Here is a 21,942-nt window from a genome sequence, read left to right as displayed (position 1 = left end):
GGGAATAGATGAAGGATGACATTCTACATAACTTTAACCCAAATTTAAAAACATAGCCACTATCCTAGTCATCTCTCTCATGATGTGAAGGTAACCCAGAGACCTTTAAGGCTAGGCCAGCCCATCAGAGGCTCTAGTAAGACCCTAGTTAGGGGAAAAGACTTCAAGCCCAGGTCTGGTGAATAAGATCCATTGTCTGAGAATCAGCTGAATTATGTAAGTGTGAAGGGTGAACAAGAAAACTGTAGCCATTGATGATCATCGATAAAATAGAAGGGATTGTTCAAGCTATGAGATCACAGATATCTGGCAGTGAAGAAGATCCTCTTCGTATTCAGGCTCAGACTGGCTTCCAGTTGCTACCCAGTGCCACAGGACACTTTAACAGTGTCAAAAGAGGAGCTTATCCTTATTACAGTATTCTATATGCTTTACTGTTTCCTTATGTCATTTCAGAGATAAGAAATGAAATGAGAGCCAAATTAAGTTGATTATTCACCGATTTCTTGCTTGTTCAGATGAAAAAATGGCCAATTCAGATAGTCCAGAAATACTGTAAATCTTCATCCCCCCATCCATCAAAGTAGCAAATGCTTCCTCATTCCATTGCTTGCACAGCTAGCATTTTACTCCCTCCATCCTCCCCCCCACCCTCTTGTGTTCTTTTTGGCAAGGTACCTCCTCTCTTTCCCTTCTGCTACCACCCCTCATGCCAACATAGAAAATGAAAGTGGTGTTCTTATGTTTCCAAATAGTGATACTTTTCTCTGATACTTAAGGAAAAATGGGGCTGTAAGGTTAGACTAGAGAAGCTGGTATTTTCCAGAGGTTATATTTCTCATGTTTCTCTTAGGATGTCTTCATTTTCCATTCCTTGACCTTTTAAAACACTTTCCTTAGCTGGAAGCATTGATAGATGGTCTCCTCTTCCAAAGTTCTGTTGTACAGTTGACAGGAGAGGGTTCTAGACTGGAGGACCTATTTGCTATTTCTCCAGTATTTCATTGACTGGTCACAGCAAGTCCAAGAGCAGGTCCTCCTGCCAGGGTTTGCTTCAGCTCTCCTCCTCTCCTTCTTCAGTCACAGGGTCTTTAATATCACTAGTTTTTCTTCTGCATCCATTGTGTCTCTGCACTGCTCATTAGCTCCTTCTTCTCTTTTTGCAACTCATTCTGGATCAAACCCTTCTCAGTCTGCAGCTTCTCCTTTTCTATCCAGTACCTTCAGGCATCATCTTCTGTCAGATTCTATCCATACCTATATTGATTGACATTGGCAGTTTAGAGCTAGACTTTGTGAGTCTTCATGGAGTCACTTCTCACTGCAGGAAGAGGCATACCTCTTCATTTGGGCCCCACATTAACTCTTGGGCTCATTGTCCTATATTTTCTCATAGATAGATTTCATTATACACCTTAGGTTCAGACCATGGGTCCTGACAACATCTTGCAAATAAAAGGAGTGTCACCCAGCACTAACAATGCTAGCTATTGTCTTCACATCTACATAGTCAGAGTGCAGGGACTCAAGAGGTAATCTAGAGCCTATCTCAGCCAGCAACAGCCTCAATCTGCTGTTCAAATCTTCAAAACAGTTGGCTTCCAAGAGAGAAATTCCTACCAGCCTCAGAGAATTTGGAAAGTAAATGGCTGTTTGGGGTCGAAGTCTGGCACCACCTCACAGTTCTGAAGGTTAATGGCATTCACATGAGTCTGAACTTGTGGTAATAAAATGTGTTGCTGGGGCAGCTAGGTGGTACAGTGGGTAGAGCACTGGCCCTGGAGTCAGGAGGACCTGAGTTCAAATCTGACCTCAGACACTTAATAATTACCTAGCTGCATGACCTTGGGCAAGTCACTTAACTCCAATGCCTTGCAAAAACAAACAAAAAATAATAAAATGTGTTGCCTTAGAAGAAAATTTTCTTCCAGCACTGGTTTCCCAAGACATTCAAATAATCACAGCATATGACTTCTTGAAGAAGTTAATGATTTGGTTGATCTTCTGGTCAGTGGCACTTCTGACAGAGTCCTTCAGTTCTTCGAGCCTTCTCTTCTTGACTCTCCCAGAGTCTGTTGGCTCACAGTGAGTATTGGTTGAACAGCCTTCTTCTGTGCTGATGCTATTTGAGTGAAATCTGTTTGGAGATAATCTCTTGTCTAGATCCAGTTTGCACTGGGAAACTGGAGACTTGGGATCCTCTGATCCATCTGCTTCATTACTAGATTTACTCAATTCTTTGATAACCTTCAGTCATTCTTTCATTATACCACCAGATAGAAGTGTAGCTCATGCTTCTTGTGACATCCATCCTTGGGCACATAAATCACATCATAGATAGCCAGGGGCACCTTCAAGTGGGGCTGGTGGTCCTTGAAATTTTTGTAATACAACAGTTGGGTATCCCTGATAAGAGTCAGTTGCTTGGTTCACTGAACAAAACCTCTTTTACATTGTAGGAAGGCACAGATTCTACAGTCTTTCTTCAGGTGTATAGAGGCTTTCTCTGAAGGTTATGGGTGGGTTAATTGCTTCCCTTTCTAACCTCTCCTTCATCATCATGGGCTTCATATGAGCTGCAAATGGTCATTCATTATAGGAGTTCTTCTTTTCCCCATTAATCCTGGTTATAGGATAGTTAGGTCCAGAATGCAAGTCTGTTCTTTCATATACATGTAAGGCATATCCTTTCATAGAGGAGGCTGTAAATTCTTCAGACTGCCTGAGACAGTCATTTTTTTTTCTTCAAGATTTTTTCATTCAAGTGCTTATGGTCCAGAAGACTGGGTAAATCTGTAAACTCGGGAAGGAACTGCTCCAGCACTGTGTTCTCCATAGGACCAAGGCACTGAGCCCAGGCTCATCCTCATCCTCAGTTTCATGGAAATTTATGCTTTCCAGTCTCCTCAGCTAAAGCTGAAATAGTTCCAGCAAGTCTGCAAGTGTCAACCTCCAGCCCTGGCTGCCCCAAATATAATCATCCCTAGATAGGATGCACCATCCAACCCCCTGCTCCCAGAGAAATAATTACTTTCAACAGACCCAATTAGACAAGGACTCTACTTCTGAACCATATTCCTAATCTCACAAGATTATTGTGATTTCCAATCTCAGGAAGAATAAAATAGAACACCACTAAAGATAACTATTAGAAGCTTCTTACTGGCTACAGTTGAGAAAGCATCTGGGGCTCTCACATTGCCTGCAGGTCCTTAGAAATTCATATTCAGTCTTGAATGCCACTCTGACAGATTCAAAGTCAATAGATTCTCTTTAGATTTATGCAGCTAATAAAGAGCAAATTGGAAGCAGCAACAGAATTCCTATATATTCTCCAAATTGGAAAAGGGAATATTTCCATTATATTTCAACATGTATATCTCCCAAAACTCTTCATTGTGGGAGATTCCCTGATTGACTTATATCCCTCATAATACATACATACATATATGTATGTATGTATGTATGTATATATGTATGTATATGTATATATAACCCATTTGCCTTACTTTTTCCTCCATGTTTTTGATCTTTTCTCCTTATACATCCATCACTACAATGAAATTTACACCTACCTGTTACTTCCTCTCTTCTGCATTAGTGTAGTTCTTTTGCTCTACCTTCCCTTCAGTCTTTTAAAAACTTCAGAGCAGAAATAATACACTACCAGTTTCTATTTAACTTTCTCAAAACAATTTAATGATATTAAGATTCCTTAGGGACACATTTCTTCTCCCACTTTACAATGTTAGCACTTCATTGTCATAAAGTTCTTTCTGTTTACTCAAATAAATTTAATTTTTTTAGGATTCTCTTGAGTTTTGTGTTTGCACTTAAATTTCCCATTTAGTACTGTTCTTTACGATTGACAAGAGTTCTCTATTTTATCAAAATTCCCACTCAGTATTATTCTATTTTACAGCATGTTTTTCCCTAATTGTAAGCCTATCTCTCTTGCATTTTAGAATTCTAACCTTATATCTTACTGTATTCCGAGCTTCCCTTTAATCTAAATAGGTGTCAAGTCTTGTTTAATCCTGATTCTGACTCCTTGGTACTCAAATTGAATTTTTAATAATTTCTTGAATTTTTTGTTTTGTTTTTGGTTATTTCATGGCTTTGAAATTTGATTCTGGAATTGTTTTGTTTTGAACTGTGGAATAATGTTTTTAGAAGATGATAAACAAGTACTTTTCACCTTTACTAGGTCCAATGGTTCTAAAAGATTTGAGTAGTTTTCATTTTTATATTTTGAATTATTTTTTCACAGGTGTTTTTTTAATCATGGTTTCCAGGCAGTATGATAATTTAAAAATTATTTCCTAGTTCCTTCTAAGTCTTAGGGATTCCAGGATTCCATCAAGGGTTTCCTCTCGAAAAAGTGCCTTGTAGAATATATATGCATCTCTGGATCTTCTCTGCTCTCACATCTATCTATCTATCTATCTATCTATCTATCTATCTATCTATCCATCTATCTGTGCTACACTTATTATAAAAAGATGTATATATAAGTATATATTGCAGACATAATTGTTGCTGTTGAGTCAATTAATTGTATATAACTTTTCATCATGTCACTTCCAGTTCTTGGCAAGGATATGGTAGAGCTTGCTCATTTACTTCTCTAGTTTATTTTACAGCTGAGAAAACTGAGGTAATATGTTAAGTGGTAACACAGGGTAATAGCTGGTTAGGATCTGTGGTCAGATTTTTAATTCAGGTCCTCCTGACTTTAGGGCTAGTATTCTATTTTCTGTGACTGTGTGAGTGTTTGAGTATCTTTGTGTATGTGTGTGTGTGTGTGTGTGTGTGTATACTAAAAATAAAATATATTACTTATCATTCATTGAACATATCCAATTTTTTTCTTCTTTTGTTCCTTTTCACAATCCACTCCTTATTCCCAGAACACCAATGAAATTTTCTGAAACCTTGTTTATCTTTCAAGGCTCATGTCATGTATATCATTTTCTCTATGAAGCTTTTCCTAATCTCTCTAGTTAGAAATGACCCTTTCTCCTCCGAAACACAGATAAATATGTGTTCCTTCACTATCTAGACTTTTCACATAAAAGACATTTTAAAATAGTTATTGAACAATGCCATAGACAAGGAGCAAGTGATAACTATGACATGGAAAGAACAGTGAACTGAAAGTCACAAGACCTGTGTTTGAATACTTATTCTGCCACTTACTAGTATTAGCTTCTCTCTATATAAAAGGAAAGTATTAAACTATATGATGTCAAAGGTCTCTTTTAGCTCTACACTTATGTTCCTATGAAATCATGGGTAATTCACTACACTCTTGTCTTTTTCTAGGAAATCATTTAGAGAATTGCATCTATCTTACTTATGACTAACTAATTATACTTATTTACCTCATTCCTCATAGGGTTTTCAATGCTTTCAACTATAACTAATTTTTGTCATGAAACATTGTCAGAAGAAAATGGAAAATTGCTTATTGAGAGTATTATTCAATTTGTAGCATTTATTTAATCATAAGCTTCATAGGCTAATTATAAGAGCAGGTGTAATTCAGGATCAGTTAAATTTTCCAAGTCCTATATGAATGTATTCTTATCTTCTTTTCAATTATATTATTTCATCTTAGATAATTATATTCTTGGGACTTCAGTTTTAGTGAGTTACAGCTAGCTGATACTCAATTTATTTAAAATTTGATGAATGTATACTTCATCATTTAAAGTTAAGTCTAACTCTGTTCCCTCAAGTGACAGGGGTAAACAATATTATATAGAAGATTGTAGTTCATCAATGTCTTTTGCTCTCATTTTATTACATTTAAAAACATTAATTGGATCAAAAAGGAACACATTGAAATTCAATAAATAAACACAGTTCCACAAATGATTCTATACCTAATTCTATACCAAAAGCTAATTAACTTTCTCTCTCTCTCTCTCTCTGTCTCTCTCTCTGTCTCTCTCTATCTCCATATTATATATATATATATATATATATATATATATATATATATATGTATGTATGTATGTTTGTATATAATCAAAGGATCATAGATGTAAAGGTAGAAGGAACTCAGATGTCCTGAGATATTAAATGTATCATTGTCCAAGTCTTTCAAGCTTTTTTCCTGTCAAATACTAGAGGAATTAGTAGTCTCTCATTCATGTGTTCAGTACACATATGATGCATATAGTTATGCAGGTGTCATTGTAATTAATCAATATATTGTATGTTTGTGTCTTTTAAATTTTCTACTATTTAAGAGTTATATATACTAACATAAATTATTGCCGCTTTAAAACTTTTATCCTCTTGTACAGGGGATGGAATCTCAAGTCACAAAAGGTCTCCCTTTGGTTATCATCAGAGAGTAGAAACTGGCACTATACCATACATCTCAACACCTTCTATAAATTTTTTATCTTCTTAAATTTGTCATTTCTAAATAAATTTTTTAAAAAGTTTAAAATGTATGTAGAAATGAGTTTTTATCAAGAAATTAAATTTGAAGGGGATATTTGTGAATTGGCAAGTAGTAAACTTGTATTGCTATTCTTTAATTTGTGTTTTTGATTGAAAAATTGACCATGGGTCAGATAAACCAAAAGAGAGAACAGAAGCTCATGTTACTCTTCTTCTACCACTTTGCTTCCTCCATAGATTAGAGTATCATATAACTAGAGTTCAAAGGGATCTTAGATATGTTCAATTTCAACCCCATTCTTTTATAGTTGGAAAGTAAGACTCAAAAAAGGTATCATTATTATTATTATAAGTAATGAGTATGAACCTGTCCATAGTGTCACATAGAGTTTGACACAAAGAACTGCATACACGAACTACAACAAAAATAAGCGTCATAGAGGAGATGTCTGGATGTCTAGAATTATGCTATTGTGGATATCATCGATCATGGCTATCACGAAAAAATAAGACAAGTTTCATTAGAACCCCTATGACTTCTAAGAACTCTTCAATAATAACAAGGGGCCCAATCTCATTTGGGGTCAGCTAGATGGTACAATGGATAGTGTATTAAGCCTGGAGTCAGGAAGATTTGCTTTCAAATCTGGTCTCAGGTTACCAGCTGTGTAACCATAGACATATCACCTAATTCTATTTGCCTCAGTTTTCTTATGTGTACAATGAAGTGGAGTAGGAAATGACATAATACTTCAGCACCTTTATAAAAAAAGCAAAACTCGGAAAACAAAAATCATGCAAAGTCAAACATAATTGAATAACAACAGTCTCATTGATTCAATTTAAGAAATAATCAGTTGTTAAAGCGTCTCTGAGGTACCACCTCACAACTCTCAGACTGGTCAACATGACCAGAAAGGAAAATTGATCAGTTTTGGAAGGGATGTGGGAAATCTGGGACACTAATACATTGTTGGTGAAGTTGTGAACTCGTCCAACTTTTCTGGACAACAATGTGGAATTATGCCCAAAAGGCAACAAAATGTGCATACCCTTTGATCCAGTAGTACCAGTACTAGGTCTATACCCTGAAGAGATAATTCAAAAGGGTAAAGACATCACTTGTACAAAAATATTCATAGCAGCCCTGTTTATGGTGGCAAAGAATTGGAAATTAAGTGAATATCTTTCAACTGGGAAATGGCTTGACAAACTGTGGTATATGTATGTCATGGAACACTATTTTTCTATTAGAAATGAGTAGGGATGGGAATTCAGGGAAGCTGGAAGGATTTGTATGAGCTGATGCTGAGCAAGATGAGCAGAATCAGAAAAACACTGTACACCCAAATAGCAACATGGGAGTGATGATCAACCTTGATGGACTTGCTCATTCCATCACTGCAACAATCACAGACAATTTTGGGCTATCTGTATCCAAAGAAAAACCTTGTGGAGTTTTAACAACGACCAAAGATTATCACCTTCAATTTAGAAAAAAAAAAGCATTATCTTATGTGATTTTGCTAACTCTTATACTTTATTTTTCTTCCTTAAGGATATGATTTCTCTTTCATCACATTCAACGTAGATCAATGTATACCATGTATACCAATGTATACTATGTATACCGATGTATTACCATAAAGACAAACAGACTGCCTTCTGTGAGGAGTGGGAGGGAGGGAAGCAAGAATAGGGGAAAAAACTGTAAAATTCAAAATAAATGAAATCTTTCTAAAAAAAGAATTAATCAGTTGCCATTTTTTTACAAATTATGTAGGTGTTAGTGTGCGCAGTGAAATATATATTCATCTTGGAAGTATTACTTGATTTCTTAATGGATATCAGTCATTTAGATATTTTCTCCAAAAATTACTAATATTTATTTGGAAGTCTGCAAATATGTTCTGTCAAAAAAAGGGATACTTCAACTTGCAAATGTCAGGAACAATTTAATTCCACCCCTCCTTTTACAATTAGGGAAACTGAGATACTGAAAAAGCTAAGTGATCTTTCCAAGGTTGCACAAGAAGAAAATAGCAGTGTCAATATTAAAACCTAACTCAAGAGGAGTCAACTGAAGGTAGCATATGAGTGGATTCAAAATCCAAATAAGGGAAGGAAGAGAGATAAGTAGAACAGCTATACAACACTTAGCATTGCTAAAGGGGTCTCACAAAATACAGAATAAATTTCCTCACCTAACATACTAAACTCTCAATCATATACCTAGTCCTTACCTAATTTTACATCATTACCACAAACTAATTCCTCTCTCATACTATGAATGCCAGATGAACTTGCAGAATCCCATTTCTCCAAGGTGCCCTTACCAAATTACCAAATAGATTCAAAAACTAAAAGACAATCTGGAGGTGGAAGAGTCATGAGAGGCTATCTTGTTTAATTAACTAACAACTAATTAATTAATTAGGTTTTTGCAAGGCCATGGAGTTAAGTGATTTGCCCAGGTAGGTAAATTTGCCCAACTAGGTAAATACTAAATTTCTGAGGTTAGATTTGAACTCAGGTCCTCCTGACTCCAGTGCTCTATCCACTGTGCAACCCTAGCTGCCCTCTAAGTCATTTATTTTTTGAAAATAAGAATAATCTGACATCTAAGGAAATTCAATGTCTTGTTCAAGATCTCACAGAGAATATTTGTTAATTTAGATTTGCCCACTCCAGAATTAGTGCTCTTTTCATTTTACCTTGTTAACAGACAGGTACAAAGCATCCTGTGGGAAATCAGTTCTCTTCTCCTAGCCTGACCACTATGTTACTTACCTAGGTAAATGTCATGAACACATTCTTAAAAATAAATACTTTCTGATTTTCTATCATCTAAATCAGATATTTTAATGTGGTCTTGGAATGCCTGGGTATCCTAAGACACTTAGGGGGAATCTATATAATCAAAACTCTTTTCATAATAACAAGAAGGAATTTTAATTTATGAAATGATAAATATCAACAGAAATAATATGCATATACTATCTCTCTCTAAATATATGTATGTTATTTTATATAATTTTCATATATAAAAGCTATTGAGGAATAGCTACTCAGTAATTTCTAAGACTTTAAAGGGTACTTGACACTTATAAGACTGAGAGAGATGACAATCCAATGATCTACTTCATTTGTGAGAATGACCTAGAGTTGATTGATTGCAGGTTCAAAAAATCAGATAATTAACATAATTGACATAAAACTATGAATAAATACCTCATATAAACAATTCCTCTGATTTCACCTCCCATATTATTCTCTCCACCTCTGATTCCATCATCCCATACCCCACCATCTTCTATCTGGACTGAAAAGACACTTCTTAGTTTCAGTTTTCTAATAAAAAAAAATAGAGATAATTCTATGTCCACTAATTTTCTGAATTGTTTCAAGAATTGAATAAGAATATACAGAAATATTTTGTGATAGTAAAATGCCATGTAATTTTGGGTTCCTATTTTTGACCCTTTAAATATCTAAAAGAAATAATATTATATTTATATGCAAATTCTGATTTGAAAAGCCATTAGCCTTAGGTTAATTATCTTCACCCAATATATTTGAATCTGCTACAAGCAAGAGCATTTATAATTCTTTTTAGTCAATATAAAAAACATGTGGCTTTTTTGTCCTCCAGGAGCATACAATAGCAGATGGAGAGAACTGAAATAAAGAGAACCTAGAGAAAGATAATAAAAAGGGCTAATCTGATTTGAAGAAAGGTTACCCTCTTTTGGGTTTAGCCATGCTGCTCTGAAGAACTTGAGTTTTTTTAGATTTGATAACAAGATTTCCAGTGGCAGCCCTTCAACTGTTGGTCTATGCTTGGCAGATTAGTAAATAATAAAACCTTAATCCAAAACAAATAGGCATGCAGGTTTGATTAGGGCAATAGCATAGTTATTGAAAACAGAGAATTGGTCTGTTAAGGTAGGAAGTCTGTAGCTAGTGTTGTGGCAAGGAAAGAAAATAACAGATGCGATCAAATCTTATTGAATTAGCTAAATCAAGAATTATTTGTTTATTGAAAAAATCATATTACACCAAATTCTGCTTTATCTCTTATATTAAAAATGCCACATCTGTCGAATAGGACCATTCAGAATCTTGGTATAGTGGAAAGAACATTGGATTCTCAGTTATTCAAAATGGGGGCTCAGATACCACCCTCTCTGCTCCTGTGTCTTTATCTATAAAGTGAGAAGTTGGATCAGCTGATTCCTTCACACTGTAAAGCTATGATATTATAATATGCTTGCTAGCATATAATCATAATTCTCTTCATCTATAGAAACGCATAAAGTATTTGTCTGGTCTATTTCAGAGAGTAGTTGTTTAAAAAAAGTGAAAAGTCATGTAAAAGAAAGAAAAGGAATAGAAAGGCAAGAAGAAGGAAAGAAGGGAAGAGAAGTGAAAGGAAATTGAAGAAAAGGAGAAATCAGATTATATAGAAAGATATAAAAACAAAAAAAGAAATATCCTCACCTTAGCCACCATGGCTCAGCTGGCTTCTTCCCCATTTAACATCCTTCTCCCTTTAGTGAGACCTTCTTGGTGACTTCTGCTTAGGGGATGGACCCAGGCTGACTATGCTTCATTCCTCTCTTGGTTGTAGTATGACTTTCCTGGACATTTTGTGTTCCATTAATTGGCAGTTACATCACTATATAGTCAGTCTTACAGCTGTGGTAGTTCTAGTGTATAAAAGCCTTTTTTCACTTCAAGAAGGAAATGTGGTATGTCACAAGCTCAGTTTTTTAAACAGATGACAATTATATTGAGAAACTTTACATTTCTTTTATCATCTCTCACTCCTTATTTTCTACTTTTTGACTGTACTCACATCCCATCATTCCTGCTATCATCAAGGTTCGGTGAGATTATGAGCTGCTCAAAGGCAGGAAATATCTTTTGCCTTCCCTTGTATTCTCAGTACTAAACTCACTTCCTGGTTTAAAAAATACTTAGTGACTGAATCAGATTTAAATAACTCCTGATGTCTTATTGTAGGTTCATAAGACTCTCTCATCTTTATAATTCGAAAGGACCTTAGGTATCATCCAATCCAAATTCTTCTAAAACTAAGGCAAAGAGATGGGGAGTTATTTACTTAAGACCATCCAGCTTCCTGTTTCATTAAAAACAAACAAGCCTACTTCCTGAAAAACAAATAAATAAAATGGATAACTGTTGGACTTATTGAATAGGATCAGATAGATCATGCCTGGGTTCTTAGAATTGTTCTTTCACACAAATTATAAGCACATTAATTATTATTTATTGTAAAAATATTATTTCACTATTTTCCCTCTAATTTTGACTTGCCTCAGTAGAAATTAATATCACTGATAAGGATTTATTTGTTTTGGGGAATCACTTGTTTTGTGGAATGCCCTTGAAACTGATGTAACATTAATTCTTATTCAGATATAGATATTTTGCTTTTTTTCTTAGTGAAATGTCTGTAGTAGTATCTACATTCAACATGCCCATGTTTTGTTCATTCATTTTTACTATAAAAATAAAACTCATAATACATGAGCTATTTAAAGAATTGAGTCATTTGAAGGCAACCAGAAATTAAGAGCTACTAAGATTGTATGAGAGAAAGGATAATTAGAGAACATCAGGGAAGATCCATTGCCTTGGAAGGAAATCACTATTTAGAGTTAATGGCAGCACAGTAAACCTTTCACAGGAGAGAAATAAATATGCTTCTGAGGCTGAAAATAAACCAGACTAGGCAGGGACAGTGAGTAAGGCAAACAGATGTTAATGAAGACAATATTCACAGGTTGGAGTGAACAGAGGCACAGAAAATGACTCAGATACCAGGTAATGGAAATAACAATTATATTAAATAGCAGATAGCAATGTGGGCGTGACTGCTAAGTGCTAGAACCAGAGAAATTAAATATAATTCAAACATTAAATAAAAGAAAAAAGGCAAAAAAAATCTGTGGCAAAAACGAAGAAAAGTACTTTGCTTCAAGGCTGAAGCAAAGAGAAAAATAAGTCTCAGAATGGAAGACACCTTAGAAATTTCTGAAGCTATTTGATTTCTTGGAAGAAAGTACTACAAGATTTTTGACTGGGTCACTAGAACTTAGCTCAGAAATTTGATATGGCAGCTGCTTAATAAATGTTTGTTTAATCTAATTGAATCTTGTTCAAATTATATCTGAATAGGAGTCATGCCTTACATGAATTACTTTATCTCTGTTGGATTCATTTTCTGTATATATAAAACCCAAAGTGGTTTGACCTAATTGGCCTCTAAAGTCCCTTAGTACTTTGAAATAAACTATCAACCTTACAAAGTAGTTATTCTCTCTTTGTGCTTTAGGATCTTCATTTATGATGAAGATGCTTCCTTTTGAGGTAGCCCAGAGAGCTAATTAGGATTTATTTATTTTTTTCATTATATGGAACTGACCTCTGCCTCTCTGCAACTTGGACTTATTGCTATAAATTCTGTGATCTGTGATCAAGTGTTATCAAATCTAATCCCTCTTGAACTTGTTAGCCCTTTCCTACCATTTTTTCCTATCACTTTTTAAGCCCTTCATTTCCAGGTTCCTACCTTTGCAGTTCTCTTATACCTTCTCTCTAATATTACCTAATGACTATGTCCTCCTCCTTTTTCCATCCATAAGACACTCCAACTTATTATTCCATGAATATTCATTTGACATCCCCCATGTCTGGAATACTCTTCCTCCTCATCTTTGCTGCCTATTTTCAGTCATATCTCAGCTGAAATACTACTTTCTACCTGAAGGTTTTCAAAATTTTCCTCCCTTTGAGATTATATTTATTTTTTTAGGTTTTTTTGCAAGGCAAATGGGGTTAAGTGGCTTGCCCAAGACCACACAGCTAGGTAATCATTAAGTATCTGAGACTGGATTTGAATCCAGGTACTCCTGACTCCAGGGCTGGTGCGAGATTATATTTAATTTAAGAAGTTGATAATTTTCTTGTTTTTACATGGTTATTTGCATGCCGACTCTGCCAACAAATTGTGAATTCCTTAAGAAAAGAGCTTATTTTTCTTTTCTTTTCATCCCTAGTATAATGTCTAACATACAATGGGTGCTTACAAAGTACTTCTTGGCTTGATAGTTCCTAGTCATCTTCTTATAGAGTTCTTCCTAACTTACATGGAACAATTTACTAATATTTCTCTTAGGTTTTCTTCATAATTCTTCTTCATCTATTGAATAAATGAATCACTGGATAGAACATTTATTAAACATATAGTATGTAAAAATTGCTAATCACTGGAGTTACAAACATTATGTATATCATATATAAAGATTTCTCTATTGCACACTTGGCAATGTCTTTGGCCAGAAATATAGGGCTCCTCAATGGCTTCTTATATCTCTGTAAAAACTGAAAGTCTGAGGCCTGCCTAATAGGAAGATTTTAATAAATGAGGGTGCTCATTTGTAATGATAGTCTATTGTACATTAGCTCTTAAAGGCTACCTCAACAGGCAGAGCATCAGCTGCCATGTGAAGGTAACTATTCAACTATTCAACATTCAAATCTCTTGAGAAAGACAGATTTAAATGCTGACTTTTGCCTTGCCTGACGTACTGTGAAATCCATCATGGCCCACAGGAATTGTACTACCTGCTGATGCATTGCCTTGTGCCAAATATAGCCACCCACAAAAGTCACAGCAACATAGCCATCTGTTGGGGTATCATGGACTTTATTAAAAAATCCATACTTCATGTGTCTCCATTTTTGAAGCATGTGCATTTTCACTTGTTTTAACCCAATAGCTTAAAGTGATTTGTTTCATGGCAAGTATATTGTCTAAAAGGTTAAACATTATTTTCAGAATCCAAAGACCTGGTACTGAAAGTTATGGTCCTGAATCAGCCCGTAATGAGTCTGACTTCGGAGAAGTGCATTTAACTATCTGAACCTCATTTTTATCATTGACAAAATCAACTAGATGATATCTTCCAGCTTCATTTATTAGTATTCTATTAGAAACTTATCTGAGAATGTAGAGGTAGGGTCAATTTGCTCCTCATGATGGTCTGTATCTATTGATGGACTATTATAGAATTGAAGATCTAATGGGATATTAGAGGGAGATATGGAATCCAAGTCTTCTAATTACAAATCCAATGCTGTTCCTTTTTTCATAATACATTGATTCAATTTATCAAGTTTATGATAATATTCATGAGTAATCTCTTTCAAATTTTTCTTTCTGCAGGAAACCACACAAATAATTTCACTTAATTTATTATACTGTTTTAGAAAAATAACAACAGTAACTAAATATTAATGTTCTTATATTTGAAAAGTGAAATATGTCAAATTTGTAAGATTAAAAGTCATTCTCCCACTGAACAAACAACTGACAAGACTTCTGGCCAAGCTGGTGGAGAGGAGACAGGCACTGTGCTAAGGTCTCCTGGTTTCCCCTCAAAAATAATATGAAAGAAACCTCTTAACAGAAATTCAATTGGCAAAACAGAGAGAGAAGAAGTTAGGAGAGGAATACCACCTCAAGGGGCCATGGGAGAACCAAGGGACCATGGGAGTTGAGAACAGAGAACCAGAGTGGGGATGTGTGAAACCAGAAGACTGGCCTTAGCCATGAAGGTTTTGGTGAGTGGCAGGTCTAAGGACCAACTTTAGCCATGGATTTGGCTGGGGTAGCAGACGTTTGAGTCCCAGCCGAACTGGAGGGTGAATTCCAGCATAGAGTAGCAGAACCCATCAATCTCCTGCACTCCTGGCCCTGAGCTCCATACCTTTAGTGGATCCCTCTTCCCCCCCAAAAAATCCAGTAAGGACCTTCCAACCCCTCAGGCTCCTGTGTGGGCAATAGAGCTCCCTCAACTGAAAGGGAGATTAACTACCTCCCCCAGAGTCCAGCCCAGATTGTTCAAGAAAAATTCAGACTCTGTTGCCACCCCCACCATGTCCAGGCCTTAGGGACAGGGCCTCAAACACTCCAGAGAAAGCAATGAGCAACCTCTACTGGCTGGCCCACTTGGAGTTACTAAGCAAAGTGAACAAAGTCTCTAGGGTTTTCAAAAGCACACCTCTGAGAGCCAGTCCATCCCTTAACACGAGATCCTAGGAAAATGAAGGAAGGCGAGTCCATTAAGAAATATTTAGAAAACACATATCCTAACCCAGTAAGATCTAGAATTTCCAAGGAGAATGTGAATTGGCCTCAAGCCCAGAAAGACTTCCTTGAAGAAATCAAGAAGGAATCTAAAGATCAATTGGAAAAATTGGGAAAAGAAATTCAAGAGAAAATTAATACCTTGCCAGAGAAAATTAGCATATTGCAACAAGAAAACAAATCCTTGGAAAATACAATTGGACAAATGCAAAAAGAATAATTCTCACAAAAGTATAGTTTGACAAATAGAAAACTCCTTCAAAAATAAAATTGATCAATTGGAAAAGGAATTACAAAAGGTAAATGAAGAAAATTCTTCTCTACAAAAGAAGGGAAACTAATGACTTTATGAGACAACAAGGTTCTATTAAACAAACCCAAAAGATAGGAAAAAATAGAAGAAAATGTAAAATAAATATTCAGCAAAACCACTGACCTTGAGAATCCATCAAGAAGAAACAACTTAAGAATTATTGGTCTTCCTGAAAACATTGAAGAGAAAAATAGCTTGGACTTAATATTACAGGATTTAGTGATGGAAAACTGCCCTGATATGGAACCAGAGAGCGAAATAGTTATTGAAAGAATACAGCAATCCCCTCTGGAAAAGGGATCGTAAAATGAGAACAACAAAGAATATTGTGGCCAAATCCAAAACTATCAAATAAAATAGAAAATCCTTCAAAAAAACAGAAAGGAAAAAAAAAATTAAATACCAAGGAGCCACAGCAAGGATTATGCAGACCTGACTGCATCAACCTTAAGGAATAGAAGGTCCTAGAATGACATATTCTAAAGAGCCAAGGTAGCTTGGAATGCACTCAAAAATCCAATATCCAGCAAAACTGAGCCTTGTCTTCCAAGGGAAAAGATGGACATTTAACAAAATGGGAGACTTCCAACATTTCCTAATGAAAAGACCAGAGCTAAATAAAAAATTTGGACATCAAACAGGAGACTCAAGAGACACAGGAAAAAGGTTAAAAAGAGATAAAAAACCAACTGCTATCTGATAAGATGAAAGTGGCTATATCCTCACCTGGGAGAAAGATTCTCATAACTCTTGAGAATTATAACTCTATTAGAGAGAATATACTTAGCCAGAAGTGATGGACAATCATGACATTTTTCGAGAAACTGCTATCCAATAAGATGAAACTGGCTATAGCTCTACCTGGGAGAAAGACTCTAATAACTCTCCAGAACTGTAACTCTATTAAAGAGAATATACTTAGAAGGGATGGATACTCATGACTTTTTATGTAACTCAGATAGAATGATTTGCAAACAATGGCTCCTTAAAAAAGGTGGACAAAGGAGACAGGAGGATAGAGGAGATTGAATTGGGTAAATCTCATTATATTAAGATGAACAAAGGACTATTGCAATAGAGGGGAAGAAGGCAGGAGATGAGAATTGCCTAAATCTTACTGTCATCAGATTTGCCTTACAGTTAGCATAACACACTCAGTTAAGTTAGGGAAACTTATTTTACATTTCAATTATTAAAAGAGGAAAAGGGGAGGGGGAGGAAAGGGGAACCAACAGAAGGAAGGGAAGGAAGAAGGGGCAAAGAAAAAGGGGAAAGAAAGGAGAGGGGGTTTGGATATAAGAGGACAAACACATTGAACATGATGGTAGTCAGAAACAAAATACTGGGGAATATGGATGAAGTAAAAAGAAGGGGGAAAATACAAACAGAGGGAAGATAGCATGGAGGACAATAAGACAATAAGAGTTAGCAATTAGAACTTTGAATGTGAATGGGATGAACTCTCCCTTAAAATGTAAGTGAATAGCAGGGTGGATTAAAAACCAGAATGCTATAATATGCCACTTACAAGAAACTCATTTGAAGCAGAGAGATGCATATAGAATAAAGGTAAAAGGTTGTAGCAAAATATATTTTGCTTCAACTGAAGTGGAAAACAGCAGGGGTACCAATCCTTATCTTAGACAAAGCAGCTGCAAAAGTAAATAGTGATAAAAGAGATAAGGAGACTATAAAATATACGTGTGTGTGTGTGTGTGTGTGTGTGTGTGTGGTTTAGCATTCAAATATTTAGAGGTGAAGTTGTAGGAGTTACAGGGAGACAGAGAGAACAAAACTCTACTAGTGGGAGACCTCAGCCTCCTGCTCTTACTTTTAGATAAATATATCCATAAAATAAACAAGAAAGGAGTTAAGGAGATAAATTGATTGTTAGAAAACCTAGACATGATAGAATTATTATAGAAATTGAATGGGGATTGAAAGGAATATCCTTTTTTTTTTCTGCAGTACATGGCACTAACACAAAAAATGACCATGTACTAGAGCATAAAAATGTAATATTCAATTGGAGAAAAGAATAAATATTGAATACATCTTTCTCAGATCTTAATCCAGTAAAAATCACATGCAATATTGAGCCAGGGAGATATAGACCCAAAATTAATTGTAAACTAAATAGCCTCATTTTAAAGAATGAGTGATTAAATTAACAAATTATAGAAAGAATTAGTGATTTCATCCTAGATAATGACAATAATGAAACAACATACCAAAACCTAAGGGATACTCTTAAGGTGGCTATCAAGGGGATATATTATATCTTTACATGCTTACATGAATATATTAGAGAAAGAGGAAATCAATGAACTAAATATCCAATTAAATTTGAAAAAGAGCAAATTACAAACTGCCAATTAAATACCAAATTAGAAATTCTAAAAATTAAAGGAGAAATTAATGAAACTGAAAGCAAGAAAACTATTTATTAATTCAATAGTTAAAAACCTTTTGCACAGACAAAACCACTGTAACCAAGATCAACAGAAATATAGTAAATTGGGAAACAATTTTTACAACTAGTATTTCTGAAAAAAGGACTCTTTTCTAAAATATTCAGAGAACTGAGTCAAATTTTCAAAAATACAAGCCCCCAATTGATTAATGTCCAAAAGATATGCAAAGGCAATTTTCAGATGAGGAAATCAAGGCAATCTTGTGGTAAAGAATTGGAAATTAAGTGAATGACCTTCAACTGGGGAATGGCTTAACAAGTTGTGCTATATGTATGCCATGGAACACTATTATTCTATTAGAAACTAGGAGGGAGAGGAATTCAGAGAAACCTGGAAAAATTTGCATGAACTGATGATGAGTGAGATGAGCAGAATCAGAAGAGTATTGTACACCCTAACAGCAATGAGGGTGAAGATCAACCTTAATGGACTTGCTCAATCCATCAGTGCAACAATCATGCACAATTTTGGAATATATCCAATGGCAAAAACCATCTGTATCCAAAGAAAGATTTGTGGAGTGTGAACAAAGACCACAGACTATTGCCTTTAATATCAAATAAAACTTACCTTGTGTAATTTGCTATCTCTTATATTTTATGTTTCTTCCTTAAGGATATGATTTCTCTCTCATCACATTCAGTTTGGATCATTATATACCGTGGAAACAATGGAAAGACTAACAGACTGCCCTCTGTGGATGGTTCAGGAGGGAAGCAAGATTAGGGCCTAAATTGTAAAATTCAAAGTAAATAAAAATCTTTCTTTTATTTTAAAAAGACTGTCAAAGAAAGAAAATAGACTCTTTTCAGTGGAACAAAATCTAAGTGATCAATAGCTTTAATAAAAAACTGAATCATTAAGAATTAGAGAAATACAAACTAAAACAATGAGGAATTTCTGCCTCACACACATAAGATTGAAAAGTTTCAAGAAAAGCAGGTCTACTGGTGTACTCTTGATGCATGGAACTGCCAAATAATTTGGAATTATATCCATAAAGCATTAAGCGCATAGCCCTTGATCCAATGATAACACTACTAAGTACATACTCCAAAGACTTCAAAGTAAAAGGAAAAGGAATCATATGTTCAAAATTATTTCTAATATTTGCTTTCAGTGTGTCAAACAAATGATTAGAAACAAAGAATGATGCCTATCATTTAGAGAAAAACCAAACATGTTATACTATGTTCAGATATTTATTCAGTTCCTACATCAGATTTACTGACTGTGTGACCCAGGACAAATCACTTAATCCTGTTTGCCTCAGTTTCCTCATCTATAAAATGATCTGTAGAAGGAGGTAAGAAATTAGAAAAGGAATGGTTTGAGAGAAATCTGGGAAAAAATGAGTTGATGGAGATTGAAATGCTCAAAACCAGGAAGGCAATGCATACAATAAAATAATATTAAAAATACCAATGACTTAACTCATGTCAGCACAATGACCAACTATGATTCCAGGGGACTTAAAGTGAAACATGCTATTCACCTCCTTCTAGAGAGGTAATGGGTAAAAGTATAGTTTGGGACATCTTTTTTGGAGAAGGACATGGCCAATACAGAAATTTCTTTTACTTGATTGTATGTATTTATAAAAAGAGCTTTAAAAAATCTAAAGTGGGAGAGAAGGGGGGTGGAAGAGGATATAAGGATAGAGCACTGAAATAAAATAAAATTTTAATTTGAAATGTTTGAAAGAGCTTTATATAGTATCTCTTTTGATTATCATAAACATCTGAAAAGATGGGTGCTATTATTATTTTCAATCACCAACTGATTGAGTTTTGAAGGATCATTCAGTTACTAAACATCTCAGACCAAGACTAAAATTAGGTTTCCTTAACTATTTCAAATCCCATGCTCTGTCCATATGGAAGAGGAGTTTAGTATAAAATTATTATTGAAAGTGATCATATTTGAGTTAATTTCTTGAATATATATTTTTCCAGTATTATCATTTGGGGTAGCTAGGTGGTGCAGTGCAGAGAGCACCAGCACTGTCAGGAGGACATGAGTTCAAACCTGGCCTCAGACACTTAATAATTACCTAGCTGTCTGACTTTTGGGCAAGTCATTTTACCCCATTGCCTTGCAAAAAGCAAAACAAAAAACAAAAAATCAATCTATATTATTGCTTTATTTTGTGAATTTTGGTATAGTAAGACATTAATGTGTGCACTTGGATAGTTGGCTTTTAGTAATTTAAAATATTTTATGCAATGAATGGTCTGAAGGATAAGATTTATAAATGTATAAAAGAATTCCTTTTTTTTAGCACAACAGTTGGTAAATGGGAAGGAGGAGTTATCACAGATACCATGCATTACCAATTTCAAAGGCAGCAGCATGGCATAAAATATGATTAAAGTTATGACCAAACTGATCATCCATTCATCTGTTCCTATTTTTTTAGAAATTCAGAATCTTGTAAGACATCAAGTTCACAAGGATTTCAGAGAATTCCAAGAGAAGTTATCCTACTGTTGTTCACAAAAAAATTCTGTTGTCTTTGTTATGACATGGTGATAACAAAGTCATCAGTTCTATCTCTGGCTCATACTGAAAGTATGACATTGGATTATAAACTCCTTGAGATCAGAGACTATCTTTTGACCCCCTTTTTTAAACTCTGGGATTTTTAGCACAGTACATAGAAGTGCTTAATAAATGTTTATCAAAATAATGGGATAATTAGGTGCTACAGTATGTAGAACACTGGATCTGGAGTCAGAAAAAAGCTTTATTCAGATCCTACATCAGATTTACTGTGTGACCTAGGAGAAATCAATTAATCCTGTTTGCCTCAGTTTTCTCATCTATAAAATGATCTGTAGAAGGAAGTAGGAAAGCACTCTAGTAAAGGAAACCCCAGATGAGTTCACAAAAAGTCCCATATGACTAAAGAAAAACAAAAATGAATTAATGGCAATAGACACTTTATGTCTTTGAGCCTTTACTCTCAGATAATTTTATAAATGAATTGACACCTGTATTAGAAGAATAAATTCACTTATTGAAGATATCACAGAGCTGTACCAAAAATGTTGTTTGATAATTCATGTGTTTATTTTTTCTTCCAAATTATATGAATCATGAGGTCAGAGACTATATTTTATAATCATTTGTGTTGCCTATAAGAATACAGTGCACTGTAGACAGAAAGTCCTTAGGTAGATATTTTGTACAGTTTTAAAAAATAATCTTCATTTATTTTCCTTCCTTTTATAATGAGAAATTGTAATCTTTTGGATTCACTAACTACTAAAAGAAAACTCAGGGATACTGTACTTTTATCAGCTCAGGAAATGTTTTGAAATGAAATTTAAATGTTCATATAATTCTCAGAAGGGCTTTGACATTGATTAATGCATAAAGGCAACCCTCCATGTAAATGTTTGTTGTTATATGTATATGTATGAAATATATTGATAAAATATTGTTAAAATCCAGGGTATTGTATGATGTCAAAGCATGATTTGTAGGCGAAATGACTGATGTATATATTCATTTCTACACCAAAACTATATGCACGTATATACACCAAAACAACCTAA

General features: G+C 34.8%; 2 pseudogenes; both read right to left on the bottom strand.

The window, feature by feature from the left end:
* Positions 1-665: 665 nt before the first annotated feature.
* LOC141519248 (actin filament-associated protein 1-like 1) lies at positions 666-1,950 on the bottom strand (annotated as a pseudogene).
* Positions 1,951-2,694, bottom strand: LOC141519247 (actin filament-associated protein 1-like 1; annotated as a pseudogene).
* Positions 2,695-21,942: the final 19,248 nt, after the last annotated feature.

This window comes from Macrotis lagotis, chromosome 3 (assembly GCF_037893015.1).
Source record: "Macrotis lagotis isolate mMagLag1 chromosome 3, bilby.v1.9.chrom.fasta, whole genome shotgun sequence".
Classification (NCBI taxonomy): Eukaryota; Metazoa; Chordata; class Mammalia; order Peramelemorphia; family Peramelidae; genus Macrotis; species Macrotis lagotis.
This window is presented reverse-complemented; position numbering and strand designations above follow the sequence as displayed.